The 14,056-nt window shown below is 32.8% G+C and overlaps 1 protein-coding gene across 1 annotated transcript in view; it reads left to right on the plus strand.

Annotated features, from left to right (window-relative positions):
* LOC143199387 (octopamine receptor beta-1R) overlaps positions 1-14,056 on the plus strand; it is a 116,446-nt gene that overhangs the window by 86,760 nt on the left and 15,630 nt on the right. The gene's annotated exons all lie outside the window — the stretch shown is intronic.

Below are 14,056 nucleotides of genomic sequence, written 5' to 3' on the forward strand. Positions count from 1 at the left end.
ACTAATTGATATTGATTTTTACGACAATCAACACACACGTAATGTACTTGATAAAATAAAAATTAATATAGCCCTAGTTGTCAAAAGACAGAAAAATATATCAACAGGAGACACTAATGATAGAGATATAAAGGAATGAGGAAGTCATTGTTGAATACTTGGATTCTAAAGGATATCTGGGCCCAAGCTTTTCTCGTAATCAAAAACCCGAGTTCACGCCATCAGTTATCTTGTTTTCATTCAGGACCTTGATAAAAATCCTTTAATATCATTGATAAATAATTACTAAATGGTTTTAATCCTTTTAAAATAGTACTTTAAGATGTATTTTCGAATTGTTAGCTTGATTAGTCTTAAACATTTTCAAATTTAAATTAATTTAGACAAGTAGTTAAAAGAAACATGATGTTTAATATGATGCTACAAGCTTCCTGGCTGATCTGATGTTCGCTGATGATAACGTTATATTCACTGGTGCACATATCGAGACTTCGAGTATTTATCATGATATAGTTCGAGTTGCAGGTCAACATATCTTGAAAATAGAGGAAAACAACACCAGAGGGTACCGATAATTAAGGGATCTCATACTATTGTAAATTTCAATGGGATCCAGTCAGAGCAAGCACATGAATTCAAACATGGGATCAGTAATAGAGGAGATGAATGTACCGCATGGGCATTTTATTTTTTAAGATGTGGCTGCTTGTGGAAGGGAGGAAATATTACATTTAGAACTAAAATAGGCCTCTTTACAACATTGGTCTTATTAATTCTTCTATACGCCTTCGAGACTTGGACATTGTTGAAGTGTAACATCTCGAAGCTTGATGTATTTTGAATCCGATACTTAGGGAAAGTTCTACATGTTTCTCTCCAAGACTAGATAACAAACCCAAACGCAGATTAAAATGGTTTGAACATAGTAGTAGGACAGGTAGTGGAATGAAGGATGAATGAATTCCTCCAATTCATAAGGCAAAATCATCATCTAAGATAAAGTAAGCAGCGAGCAGCTTCGATAAAGACAGGAGACTAGCTCCCAGAGAGAACACCCCAAACGCTAGCTATGGATTGATGATGATGATGAATTTATGATGGTATTTTGGTAATATTCTAACAAAAAATATGTTCCTTATGAACAACCAAGTATATTACCACATTATCAGACTATATTACAGTTTATATACGTGCGAATAATAAGCAAATAAATCTCTTCGTCCAATTTAATTTGCTCGTAATGTTTAGCCGCAGTAATGACCTTATAAAAGGCTTTAAAATAAATTACGTGTCGCCTCCTCCCTCCCGAAAAGGGAGCCGAACGGGTCCTTATAGATTACGCGGGCGGGATTGCCACCCATTGCCGAAATAACTGGGATTTTTCTGGACCTCCTTTTTTACGTCGCCGCTAATACGACATTCCATAACGGAATTAAAAGGCGCTCCACGCCGGCCGATGAAAAATTCAGCAAGCCCGAAATCTTGAAGACGATCAAGATGTATTTACATTTTATGTGGATGCGTATTCGATTTTTTCTTTTCTCTGATATCGTGTAGAAGGCTGAAAAGGTTTTCCAATATATACCAAGTGCGATCCAGAAATAAGGTTCCCGAAGAGCTCCAGCCGTATGAGAAGGTACGAGACGAGATCACAAGTCGAAAATCCTGGAATTCATACAAAAATTTGATTTTGCGACGTTGCCATTTCTTTTAAATTATACCTATATTGAATAAATTATTTTGAATTCACAAATTAGGCTTTAATTTTAATACAAATTACAAATTTGCTTTAATTACAAATTTTACTTGAAACTCAAGCTATTTAAGAAGAATAACACACATGTTCATAAAGCTTTCATACTATAATACAATTCCCTACAATTAAAGTATATTAATTGTATACTGACATTGAGTGGTTTCCTCTTTCATCACCCTGTTGGTAATCGTCAGTATTGAATCAAAAATCACAATCACTTTCAGAAATACTAGTCAAATTAATAACCAAGCTATTTATTTCCAATCTACCAAAAACTTGCTCAATATTCTACCATTTGTCAATTTCTTCTTCAATGTGTCTGATCGAGCTCATATAAATCAAAGATGTTATTTTCGATAATGCCTCTTTCCATAAATCCAGACCTTGCATAATGCATTGATGCATTATGTTATGACTAACAAAACCTAATCCATAGTTATTCCAACGTTTACCTTTTTCCATGAACCTTTGTTGTTTTTACACTATATTTATTATCATCTTGCCTCGAGCAACCCAATGTACCATTCTGAAATATTCATGTTTCTTTTAAATATATAAATTGATATAATTCTTCCTTGATTTTGTTATATGTTTTTAAAAATTGTATTCTCTTAAAAGCAATCTCTGGAAGTTCCATTAAACCCCTACGTCGGTTATCTTTGCACCACTTAAATCCTATATTATCCAACAATGTATGAACGGATGTTCTACATCTCTCAAGTAGCTCTAATTCTTTTGGATCTTTGTGGATACTACCCAGACTAACAATTTTCTCTGAAATAATTGTATTAAATTATGTTTCGATTGAAAAAACTACTTACAGTTTTACACATTTCGTACATTTGATCTCTGAAACACCAAGATTGAGCTTGATTCGTCACCTGTTTCACATAAACACGGTTTCTTTTTGGCGAATTTAGGGCTATATTGGTTTTTATTTTTTGAGATATTTTAGTGACCGTGTCTGTACTAATGCGGCGATTTCAAACTCAATAAATTGAAACAAAGCGTTAAAACAACGTTTGTCAATATTTTGAAGAATTTTCAGACGTTTGGCCAACGGACACCTTTTGCAGAATCATCCCGTTACATGTTCGAACTTCTCTAATAATCTCTTTTTAAATAGAATAGTTATGGCAAAGATAATATTGTCTGACCGTAAAACGAATTTACAACTTCAGACAGACATATATTGACACTCGCGTCACTGCTATTTTGAATTGACTATAAATACTTGGTTAGGCAGAAGTGAATTTAATACCATAAAACAATAATATACGATTCGCCAATACTAGTAATATTTTGATGCCGTAACCTAAATATAGGTATTTCGATATACACCGAGGCAAAATTAAGTGCTTTCCTCTATGCGATTCGCCGCATTATTCATAGATTCGACAAGAGACTTCTGGGAAGCGCAGAGAGTATTAACGCCGACAGGGCCCTGAAGACGTGGCCGTTGTTTGTCGAGATGTCTATCGTCATGACAACGCTAATGACGGGAACCGAACGAGCAGCGACTGCAGATTGCTCGTGAATGCAGCCAGATATTAAATGCGGCGTCGTCAGCTGCAGCTATTACCTTAATTGGCCTGGAAACAATCGGCCGTCGAAGAATAGCACTGTTCCTTCGGCGATTCTAATCTGCGTCTTAAGTGCACATTTTTACACTTAATTTAGCTCGACAACAGAAGACTTTTTTCGATATTGAAATACAGTGATGTACTGGGATATTCGGTAAGTTCTGATCGTGTGTAAACTTATTTAGAAACCATTGATTGTTTGAAAGCAAAATCTTCATTCCTTAGTTCAGTCATAGTTTTTAAGCCTATTTTCAATACAGTCTCCTTGCGAAGTAATATTTTTTTATTATTATAACTTAATTATTGCATTGTTGTTAGTTGTTCTCGACTAACCTAAAATTTGTCTCAGGACTTTGTGCTGAAAAATTTGTATTTTATTTATGTTACTCTTTGCAGAACATCCCCATAATTGAACTGCGTATGTCCATACAGGTTTCAGTATTTGTTTATATACTAGTAATTTATTATGTACTGATAATTGTGATTTTCTTCCATTTAGCCAGTATAGTTTCCTATAATTAAATTCTAGTTCTCTTATTTTCTTTTTTATATGTTCCTTCCAGCAAAGTTTTGCATCAAAACTCTTTCTGAGATATTTAGCGTTGTTGCTATATGAAATGATAGTATTATTTAATGTTACTGGTGCTTGTACGATTTGTTTATTGGTGAACTGTACATGTACAGATTTACTTTCATTAATTCTTATTTTCCAAGCTTGTGTACAATTATTTATATTGTCGCTTACCTGTTGTAGTTTTCGTGATGCTTCTTCACTATTGTCTCCGACAGCTATAATCGCAGTATCATCAGCAAATGTAGCTATCGTTATATTATCCCTTTGTGGTACATCATAAGTGTAGAGTAGATAAAGCATTAGTCCCAGTACACTTCCTTGTGGTACACCTGCTTTAGCTTCTTTTATTGTAAAGTAAGCTTCTTCTTATTTGACTCTAAACATTCTGATTGTAATGTACGATTTCAATAGTTCGGTGTGTTGTTTTGGTAACATTTTCTGTAATTTATGAAGAAGGCCTTCATGCCAAACCTTATCGAAGGCTTGTGCTTCATCTAAGAATATAGCTGAGCATACTTTTTTACTTTCGTGGGCTTTTTCATCAGTTATTCTGTGGACCTTGTCAATTGTTAAATGCTTGTTAATAAACCCAAACTGGTTTGTTGATATTAGGTTTGTTCACTCTATGATAGGTTTAATTATTTTCAGCAGGAGTTTTTTAAAAACCTTAGATATTACTGGCAATATAATCACACCATTGTAATAATTTAAGAACATCCACTTCATCCACTACACAAGCAAAGAAAAGAATATCTGTAAACACATTTTAAACCAATTTACATAAATCTTATATCCTTATACCTCTCAACTACAATTCGCCGCACTACAATGGATCAGTAATTTCCATCGGAATGTTATCCCATTCGTGTATTGAAACATTCGCCAATTGCTTCAATGATGTTGGAGAAGAAAATCTACTTATAATTCTTCGTTCTAAAATTTCCCATAACAGGATGAGCGAATTCTGATGTCTGATTATTGTGATGGCTAAGGAGAATGTTTGATGATTGGTACTCCTCAAACTCAAATCGAATTTTTCAGCAGTATGTATCGAATATACATTATTATCTTGCAATGTGCCAGCCTATGGCAGAAACAGGTTACTCATAGTGACAACTTCATTATTCATTATGGATGTCAAGATATTCATTCGCAGTAAATCCATTTAGTAATGTGAAAGAGAGGACCAGCTGAATACCAAAATATTGCCGCCCAGATCATAACGAAATCTCCCCCATATTTGACTGCAGGAAATAGGCAGTCCTCTGAAAATTTTGTTAGCAAGCTTTTTCTCAGATACAAACCATTTTCTTGTTCTCTGTGAAGTGACCATCCAATTACCATCCTTTAATTTGATATTTTATCACCCCTAATAGTGTTTCTTTATCTCTTTAATGTCCTGATGAAAACATTCACCTTGTTCTTCACTAATATTACCTAACTCTTCAGAAAATAAAGTCAAAATGGTTGGGCAAGAAGTTAACTTTAAATATCATTACACAACTAATTGTTTTGAACTTGCCTATCATATTTAACCCAACGGATAACTCTATTTTCTGATAAATAAGTACATTTTCTACACAAACATTTGAAAATATCTCCATTTAGGCGAAGACATTTAGTTTTTTAAGGATTTGGAATACAGGGCAGATTTCAGCATTCACTGTGGATAGATTTCCATCATGCTTAAACTGAACGCATTTTTGATGTCTTTGAAGAAAACACTGAATTCATACTGCCTTGCAACTGATTTTACAACATGAAAACTATGAAACTACTTAAGTGGATTGCTAATCAAGTACTTATAACCAAATCTAATCTATATATATATTAAAGAGACGTAACCATGGATAAAGTTTTGAATAAAATGAATTATCTAAATAATACTTCTAAGTTATAAAAAAAATCTCAAAACTTATTGGCCCAACATCACAATCTAATAACATATATAACCCTTCGCGGTACAAAGCCAAATTTGAAAAACTTACTGTAGTTTTGTAATAAAAATACCAGCCAAATAAATTCCGATACAGAAAAGCATAAAAAACCATATATTGTGCGAATCCCACTCTGTAAAACTTAAGGCCTTTGTACGATATTGATCCAAGAAACCTCTGAGAATTGAAATGATAATCCTTTTAGCGAATGTAAAGACGATTTATTTAACAAAGCTGATTGTTATATATATTTCATTTAATCCTTTTATCAGCTCATTGCTATTTTTATATTCTTGTTTTATCTATATAGGTGATAGTTTTATATATTTTAATCAGCGATATCTATTCTTAAAAATGCAAATATTAAACATAACCTGACTGTTAAAGTCGATGGTGTCGACATTCCTTAAAATAAACTAACACTTTTCCATTTAGTATTACACTTTAATCATGTAGTAATTGATGAATCAACTGAATCCAGACGTTCACATGCGATGAAACAGATCTGAAAGGAGGGACAATGTCTACCAAATTAATTGGCTTTAAATGCCATTTCGAACAGCTCTTTTGCAGAATTTCTTGTCCCATTTTATGTGTAGCAATAAAAAATGGATCTACTACGATGACCTCAAGTGTATAAAGTCCTAAGATAGTGCAGAAAAAGCCATCCACATGCCCACAAGCTCTTGCTGTGCACATGGTACAATCAACAATTTGCTAAAACCAATTGAAAGTGTTACTGCAGGTGCCTACTGACGTCAATTGAATATATTTAATGACGTATTGTTGCAAAAAATAGACCAGCAATAGCGATAAATAATAAAATTATCAGAACTCCTAATACTATCGCTAAGTATATATTTTTAAATATATTATGTTTAGATATATATTCCACATGATATATATTAATATAAGGTACGAAATGAAATCCTGTATAACCTGATATACATGAATAAGTTACATGGTCAAAAAATATGATGTCGAGGTTTACAAACATCTGCTGGCTTCCTCTATCACTCGGCCTCAATCCTCGTGATATTCTTCTTAGGGTCTATCTTACATAAAAGGTTTATTAGAATGAAACACAAACAACAGAGGCCATGAAAGAAAGTATACAACAGTAAAGTATGTAATAATGGAGATGAAACTTTGGGGCATATTTTTAGAAATGGAATTTCATATTGGACGCACGACGAATTCATATTGGACGGTATATGCTCTCGAACCAAAAGAAATATAACGGTGGTAAATATAACCTCGTCTTCTAATTCTATTCTCCGGTTTGTGAACATATCTAACCAGATAGTTCGGAGATATGTCTCTCCTTTATTATAACGCTAAGATAATTCCATAAAGCCGAACGACAATATTTTAACAATAGATAGCGGCAAACTCGATGTAATGTTAGAAAAACGACGGATTATTGGTTCTGGGGTCGGTCGTATAAAAGCATCCACAAAAAAGTCAACATTAAAGTCAAACTTTGTTTCGCTTTAGATAAAAACCGTGCGAGACGTATATAGATGTTCGAGACGATTCGGCGGTCATGTTTAGTTCAAAACTTATTTCTTAGATTAAGCATAAAAGGTCTCCAGTAACATTCGGTAAGTTTATCACTTGTTAGGTGCCATTAGGTTAATTGAGGTAGAAATATTTCATGAAAAATGTAGAAGTTTTGCATTTCAAAAGTTTGTTTTTCAATTTATGATTGCAATTGGTGACTTTTTCTCGTTATTCAACTCAAAAGAATGTCCTAGAAGGAGCTTTTGTACCAAAAATACAACCGAGCTAAATCAGGCGAGTTGGGCAGTCACAGGATGAAATGATCTAAATGTTTGTTACCGTTAATAACACATGGCCTGAAATGTCCCGGGTCTAACACATAGATGGCACTAATTTTATAACATTCGCCGTTTTTTCAGTTCGTACTAACCTTCAATATGATATTCGTGGTATTCCATTCATACATTTGCGAGTTATTATACTAAAAGTGACACTACTTTTGTTATTTTCAAAATAATGGATCAAAAACAGTTTTGTGTTTTAATTTTACACTGCTTCTTGATGGAAAAAATTTACAAAGTGTTATATGGACTCAGCTCTATTAGAAACAATAATAAAACGTTAGTTTGCTGACTTCAAAAGTGGTCGCAGAGACACAGATGATGCAGAACGCAGTGGACGTCCTAATGAGGTGGTAACACAAGAAAATATTAAAAATCCACAAAATCGTTTTTATTTGTCAAAAAGTAAAGTTGCGTGAGTTAGCCAACATTGTTAAGATATCAAAAGAACGTGTTGGTTTTATATTGCATGAGAATTTGATTATGAGAAAGCTCTGTTCAAAGTAGTTGCTGCGTCTGCTCACTGTTGATCAAATACAAGAACGTGTTGATGATTCTGAGCAGTGTTTGGCCATGTTTGAACGTAATAATAATTTTTGTATGGATATGTGATAATATATGAAACACGGATCTATAATTTCACTCCGAAACCAAAACGATCGACATTTCAGTGGACAGCAACTGGTGAAAGACCTATTTTGAGGCAAAAGACAAATCGTTCTACAAAATTGAAAAAAAGTTCTACAAAATCCAGAAGGCAATCCAGAAAGGTTCGAGATAACAAACCTGCTATCTTCTCTGATCTGTCCTTTTATAAGACCTCCCATCTCCATCAAATGTTTATTTTACAAGATTCGGTCCATACTCCTCTACGGATATAATGTCTACTTCCTAAGTTTGTTACACCCAACCAGGTGAAACGGCTTCAAATTTTCCAATATAAGCTCCTCAGGAGAATCTTAACCGCTTCATGGTTTGTCGGAAATAATCATATTCATAGAGAAACTGACACTTCAGAAATCAAGCACTTCAAATCTACATCATTCCATAAACAACAACTCAGCTTAAGTTCTTCTGAAAACGCGCTTGTTTGGGAGCTTGCCGACATGCTGGGGGCTTAGCACCACATCACCACTAACCTCTCCCCCTTTTCCAGGCTGAAACAACCTCATCCGTCGCTGCATTCGTAACTTTTGCCCCCATACGACAGTATCCAGTCGTGTGTTAACTCAAGTTCGGGAATCAATAGAATCCCCGGGTCCTCGTGCCCAATAACAGTTACCGGATCAGCGGGTGAAATATCCCTAAATTTACTGCATTAGCAGTAGCGATCCACAGGGGTCAACTGTGAGGCGGTTTCTCTTTAGGGTATTGGTAAGCCCAGAGGCAGTCCCACATAACCCGGTCCAATTTGTCACTCCAGGGCAAGTCTCCGCGACCAGGTATGCGTCATGCGTTCCACCGGCTGGTTTTAGGCCAGAACAAAAAATATATCAATTATCCTTCGCAATTCTTGCAACGTGTGGCTATGCGTACTCATGCAAGAAGATGACATTCCGTTACTTTCTATTACTAAATTTTTTGCAACAATTCATTCTCTATCTTCTTAGCCTCTGTTATTGACGTCAAAATTATTACTTTTAAATCATTGAAGAATTGACGAGCTTACCTTAAACCTCTATAAATGTTTGAGAGACTTCGGTAAAAGGTTTGTTCGGACGAAACAACAAAAATAAAAATGTCAAAAATGCTATTTTATGTATTTCATGATCATAGTCTGTAAACACTTAATAACCGGACAATACTAAAAGGAAAACTGTTATCTTATCTAGAAAAAGTGTGAAAATCAATCTAATTTAACCGATTGGTCAAGTTATTTAACAAATGTTTACATTAATACTTCGCATTTTCACCAGTAGATGTCACGGTATAGTATAAAATTCGCAAATATTATACATTCATGACAGCTTTGTACACATAGAGGAATTCATAATCAAATGTACCATAATTTCTACGTATTACTACCATCACAATACTATAGTATATATAAAACACGCAAGTATTCCAATCATATGTGAAAATAGTAAGGCAATCGATAAAAAACGATTGGAGTTTACTTGAAGTCTTGTAAAAGAAATATCAGAACGTTATTTACCAAACATCAAACGTTTATTAATCTATATTATCTAGTAGTATAGTCTGTCAGGAATATTTTCCGGAAGCATTGAGTCAATTGCAGTAAAACTCTATTACAGAGAGCCTTCAAAGGCGGAAAATTCATCTCGTTAGGCTATGCTCGTTTTATTTCGCATGGTTTTATTATTGCATCCAGTGAACGCGATTTCTCAAAATTTAATACTCTCAATTACAGTCGAGATCGAATAAACTAACTAGTGATTTGGTGAAGTTTTTTAGCCACAAATTATTTCGCAACTATTTAAAGTATTTCAGTTTTTTGCAACGGCAAGCTATAAAATACTTACTGAATGAGATTTTTTGTTATATTTGGTTATGGACTTCCTTTTACAGTAAATAAAATAGTGTGAAAGTAAATAGCCTGGAAATGGTCTGGAATAGCACACAAACTAATTAAAATAGGTTCATGTTATTGTTAATAAACATTTAAACAATATTATGTTGTAGTAGTTTCATAAAAATATATCTAATAACTCTTTATTGCAATATTACCTGTATATGTGGTAGTACTTGAAGGCACTCGTCTATTTCAGAAGAATCGAAAAAGATATGCGTTATAATATTCAGTTTTCAAATCCAATTTACTGCCTTTGGAAAAAATAGGATATTTGTACTTACAATATTGATGTAGATTTTAATAAAAAAACGTACTATTAAAATTACAATTAGGAATTTAATCTTGATTGAGAAATGTATATTCCACATTTGGGTTCATAATCATCTAGTCGATCTGAAACGCAAAGAATAAGCCTTCCTGTTCAAAAATTTTATGTAAATCAGAGAGGGGGTCATATACAGCTACCTGTTTTATCCTTCGAGTATTTTTTTGTTGCATTGACAATAGATAAATAGGTTCAGGTAGGTTGTGTGAATCAGGTAGGTTGTGTTCTAAGCTAAGTTGTGTGAATATTGTAGAATATAAAATCAATGTACTTTATAGGTTAAATAAGGTTTTGTTTATTTTATTTAGTTATTACAAATTTGAATATTTTTTACTTCTTATATTTGGTTATGTACTTCATTTTACAGTAAATGAAATTGTGTGGAAATAGATAGCCTGGAAATGGTCCGGAATAGAACACAAACTAATTATAATAGGTTCATGTTATTGTTAATAAACATTTAGACAATATTATGTTGTAGTAGCTTCATAAAAATATATCTAATAACTCTTTCTTGCAATAATACCTGTATATGTGGTAGTACTTGAAGGCACATATTCGTCTATTTCAGAAGAATCGAAGAAGATATACGTTATAATATTCAATTTTCAAATCCAATTTACTGCCTTTGGAAAAAATAGGATATTTGTACTTACAATATTGATGTAGATTTTAATAAAAAAACGTACTATTAAAATTACAATTAGGAATTTAATCTTGATTGAGAAATGTATATTCCACATTTGGGTTCATAATCATCTAGTCGATCTGAAACGCAAAGAATAAGCCTTCCTGTCCAAAAACTTTATGTGAATCAGAGAGGGGGTCATATACAGCTACCTGTTTTATCCTTCGAGTATTTTTTTGTTGCATTGACAATAGATAAATAGGTTCAGGTAGGTTCTAAGCTAAGTTTTGTGAATATTGTAGAATATAAAATAAATATACTTGATAGGTTAAATAAGCTTTTGTTTATTTTATTTAGTTATTACAAATTTGAATATTTTTTACTTCTTATATTTGGTTATGTACTTCCTTTTACAGTAAATGAAATTGTGTGGAAATAGATAGCCTGGAAATGGTCTGGAATAGCACACAAACTAATTAAAATAGGTTCATGTTATTGTTAATAAACATTTAGACAATATTATGTTGTAGTAGTTTCATAAAAATATATCTAATAACTCTTTCTTGCAATATTACCTGTATATGTGGTAGTACTTAAAGGCACATATTCGTCTATTTCAGAAGAATCGAAAAAGATATGCGTTATAATATTCAGTTTTCAAATCCAATTTACTGCCTTTGGAAAAAATATGATATTTGTACTTACTTCTAATTCTTTTTAAATATTTTAGTGTAAGATAAGCTACTGATTTCCTTTGGGATGGGTTAAGGGAAATAATCTGTGAATATACACATACTGTATATTTCAATCCAATATTGATGTAGATTTTAATAGAAAAACGTACTATTAAGATTACAATTAGGAATTTAATCTTGATTGAAAAATGTATATTCCATATTTAGGTTCATAATTATCTAGTCGATCTGAAACGCAAAGAATAAGCCTTCCTGTCCAAACACTTTATGTGAATCAGAGAGGGGGTCATATACAGCTATCTGTTTTATCATTCGAGTATTTTTTTGTTGCATTGACAATAGATAAATAGGTTCAGATAGGTTCTAAGCTAAGTTGTGTGAATATTGTAGAATATAAAATAAATGTACTTGATAGGTTAAATAAGGTTTTGTTTATTTTATTTAGTTATTACAAATTTGAATACGTTTTACTTCTTATATTTGGTTATATACTTCCTTTCACAGTAAATGAAATTGTGTGGAAATAGATAGCCTGGAAATGGTCTGGAATAGCACACAAACTAATTATAATAGGTTCATGTTATTGTTAATAAACATTTAGATAATATTATGTTGTAGTAGTTTCATTAAAATATATCTAATAACCCTTTCTTGCAATATTACCTGTATCTGTGGTAGTACTTGAAGGCACATATTCGTCTATTTCAGAAGAACAGAAAAAGATATGTGTTATAATATTCAATTTTAAAATCCAACTTACTGCCTTTGGAAAAAATAGGATATTTGTACTTACTTCTAATTCTTTTTAATTATTTTAATGTAAGATGAGCTACTGATTTCCTTTTAGATTGGTTAAGGGAAATAATCTGTGAATATACACATATTGTGTATTTCAATCCAATATTGATGTAGATTTTAATAAAAAAAACGTACTATTAAAATTACAATTAGGAATTTAATCTTGATTGAGAAATGTATATTCCATATTTGTGTTCATAATCATCTAGTCGATCTGAAACGCAAAGAATAAGCCTTCCTGTCCAAAAACTTTATGTGAATCAGTGAGGAGGTCATATACAGCTACCTGTTTTATCCTTCGAATATTTTTTTGTTGCATTGGCAGAAGATATCAGTTGCCATTGCGATTTACAATATTATTTTAACTACTACCAACTGATCATACATCATACAACTGAATATACTTTTTACTTTCATAGGTTTTTTTATAATATCTGTTATTCTATGGACCTGGTCATTTGTTCAATGCTTGTTAATAAACCCAAACTAGTGTGTTGGTATTAGGTTTTTCTTTCTGAGACATTTTTCTCCATATAAACTTTGACTATGCCAAATCTCAGTTCTCAGTGCGCGCAATATTCTTAAAAAATGTTAGCATAGTGTATTAAAACATAAATTTCTCACTGCCCATTATAAACATAAGTGGATTACAGCTGTGATAATATAAAAAATAAATAAACAGTTATATAGTTATTCCAAACACGTCGATCTAATAAAACCTGGAAGCAAAAGAGGGGGGGAACCACGGAAATGTACCGTGGCTCCACCTTCGTGCCCCAGAGGGCACCTTCTCGTGTTCGATCAATTGATAGGTCGTCTCTTATCTAGGCTGAACATGTCTGAAATGGTAAAGATGTCGGCCACGAAATGCTATAAATTCAGCCACGGTCGGTCTGCGGCCTGAGGAATGGAAATCGTAAGGATATTTATTATTGCTCTCGAGATGCGAAACGTCGATTGCGGATCCAGTCGCGCTATTTCTTTGTTAATGAAGATTGAAACGGGAACCTTAAGAAATTACAACTACCAACAAAACCAACGAGGAGAACAAAAGATATAAAATACTACGGGGTAAATGTGGTAATACTAATATAGAGCAATCTAATTTTACAATGTTTCAAATAAAGAATAATGTTGCCGAGCAACAATGTGTTAGTTGTATTGTCAATCTTATTTCTTACTCATTAGTATTTAATCCACAAAACATAAATTTAGAATCGGAACTTAAATGGGTACACAGCCAACAATATGTTTGGTAGGTGAAAAAAACTATGACAACAAATATGAGAATAGGAGACTCTCGATAATGAAAATAAGAAAACACATTTAGGACTTCCATTTATTAAAATTAAGCCAGTTAGTTATTTTTAAAACCATATATAA

Source organism: Rhynchophorus ferrugineus, unplaced genomic scaffold, assembly GCF_030347505.1.
Source record: "Rhynchophorus ferrugineus isolate W39M unplaced genomic scaffold, kcgeb_rfMv2 rfM7, whole genome shotgun sequence".
Lineage (NCBI taxonomy): Eukaryota > Metazoa > Arthropoda > Insecta > Coleoptera > Curculionidae > Rhynchophorus > Rhynchophorus ferrugineus.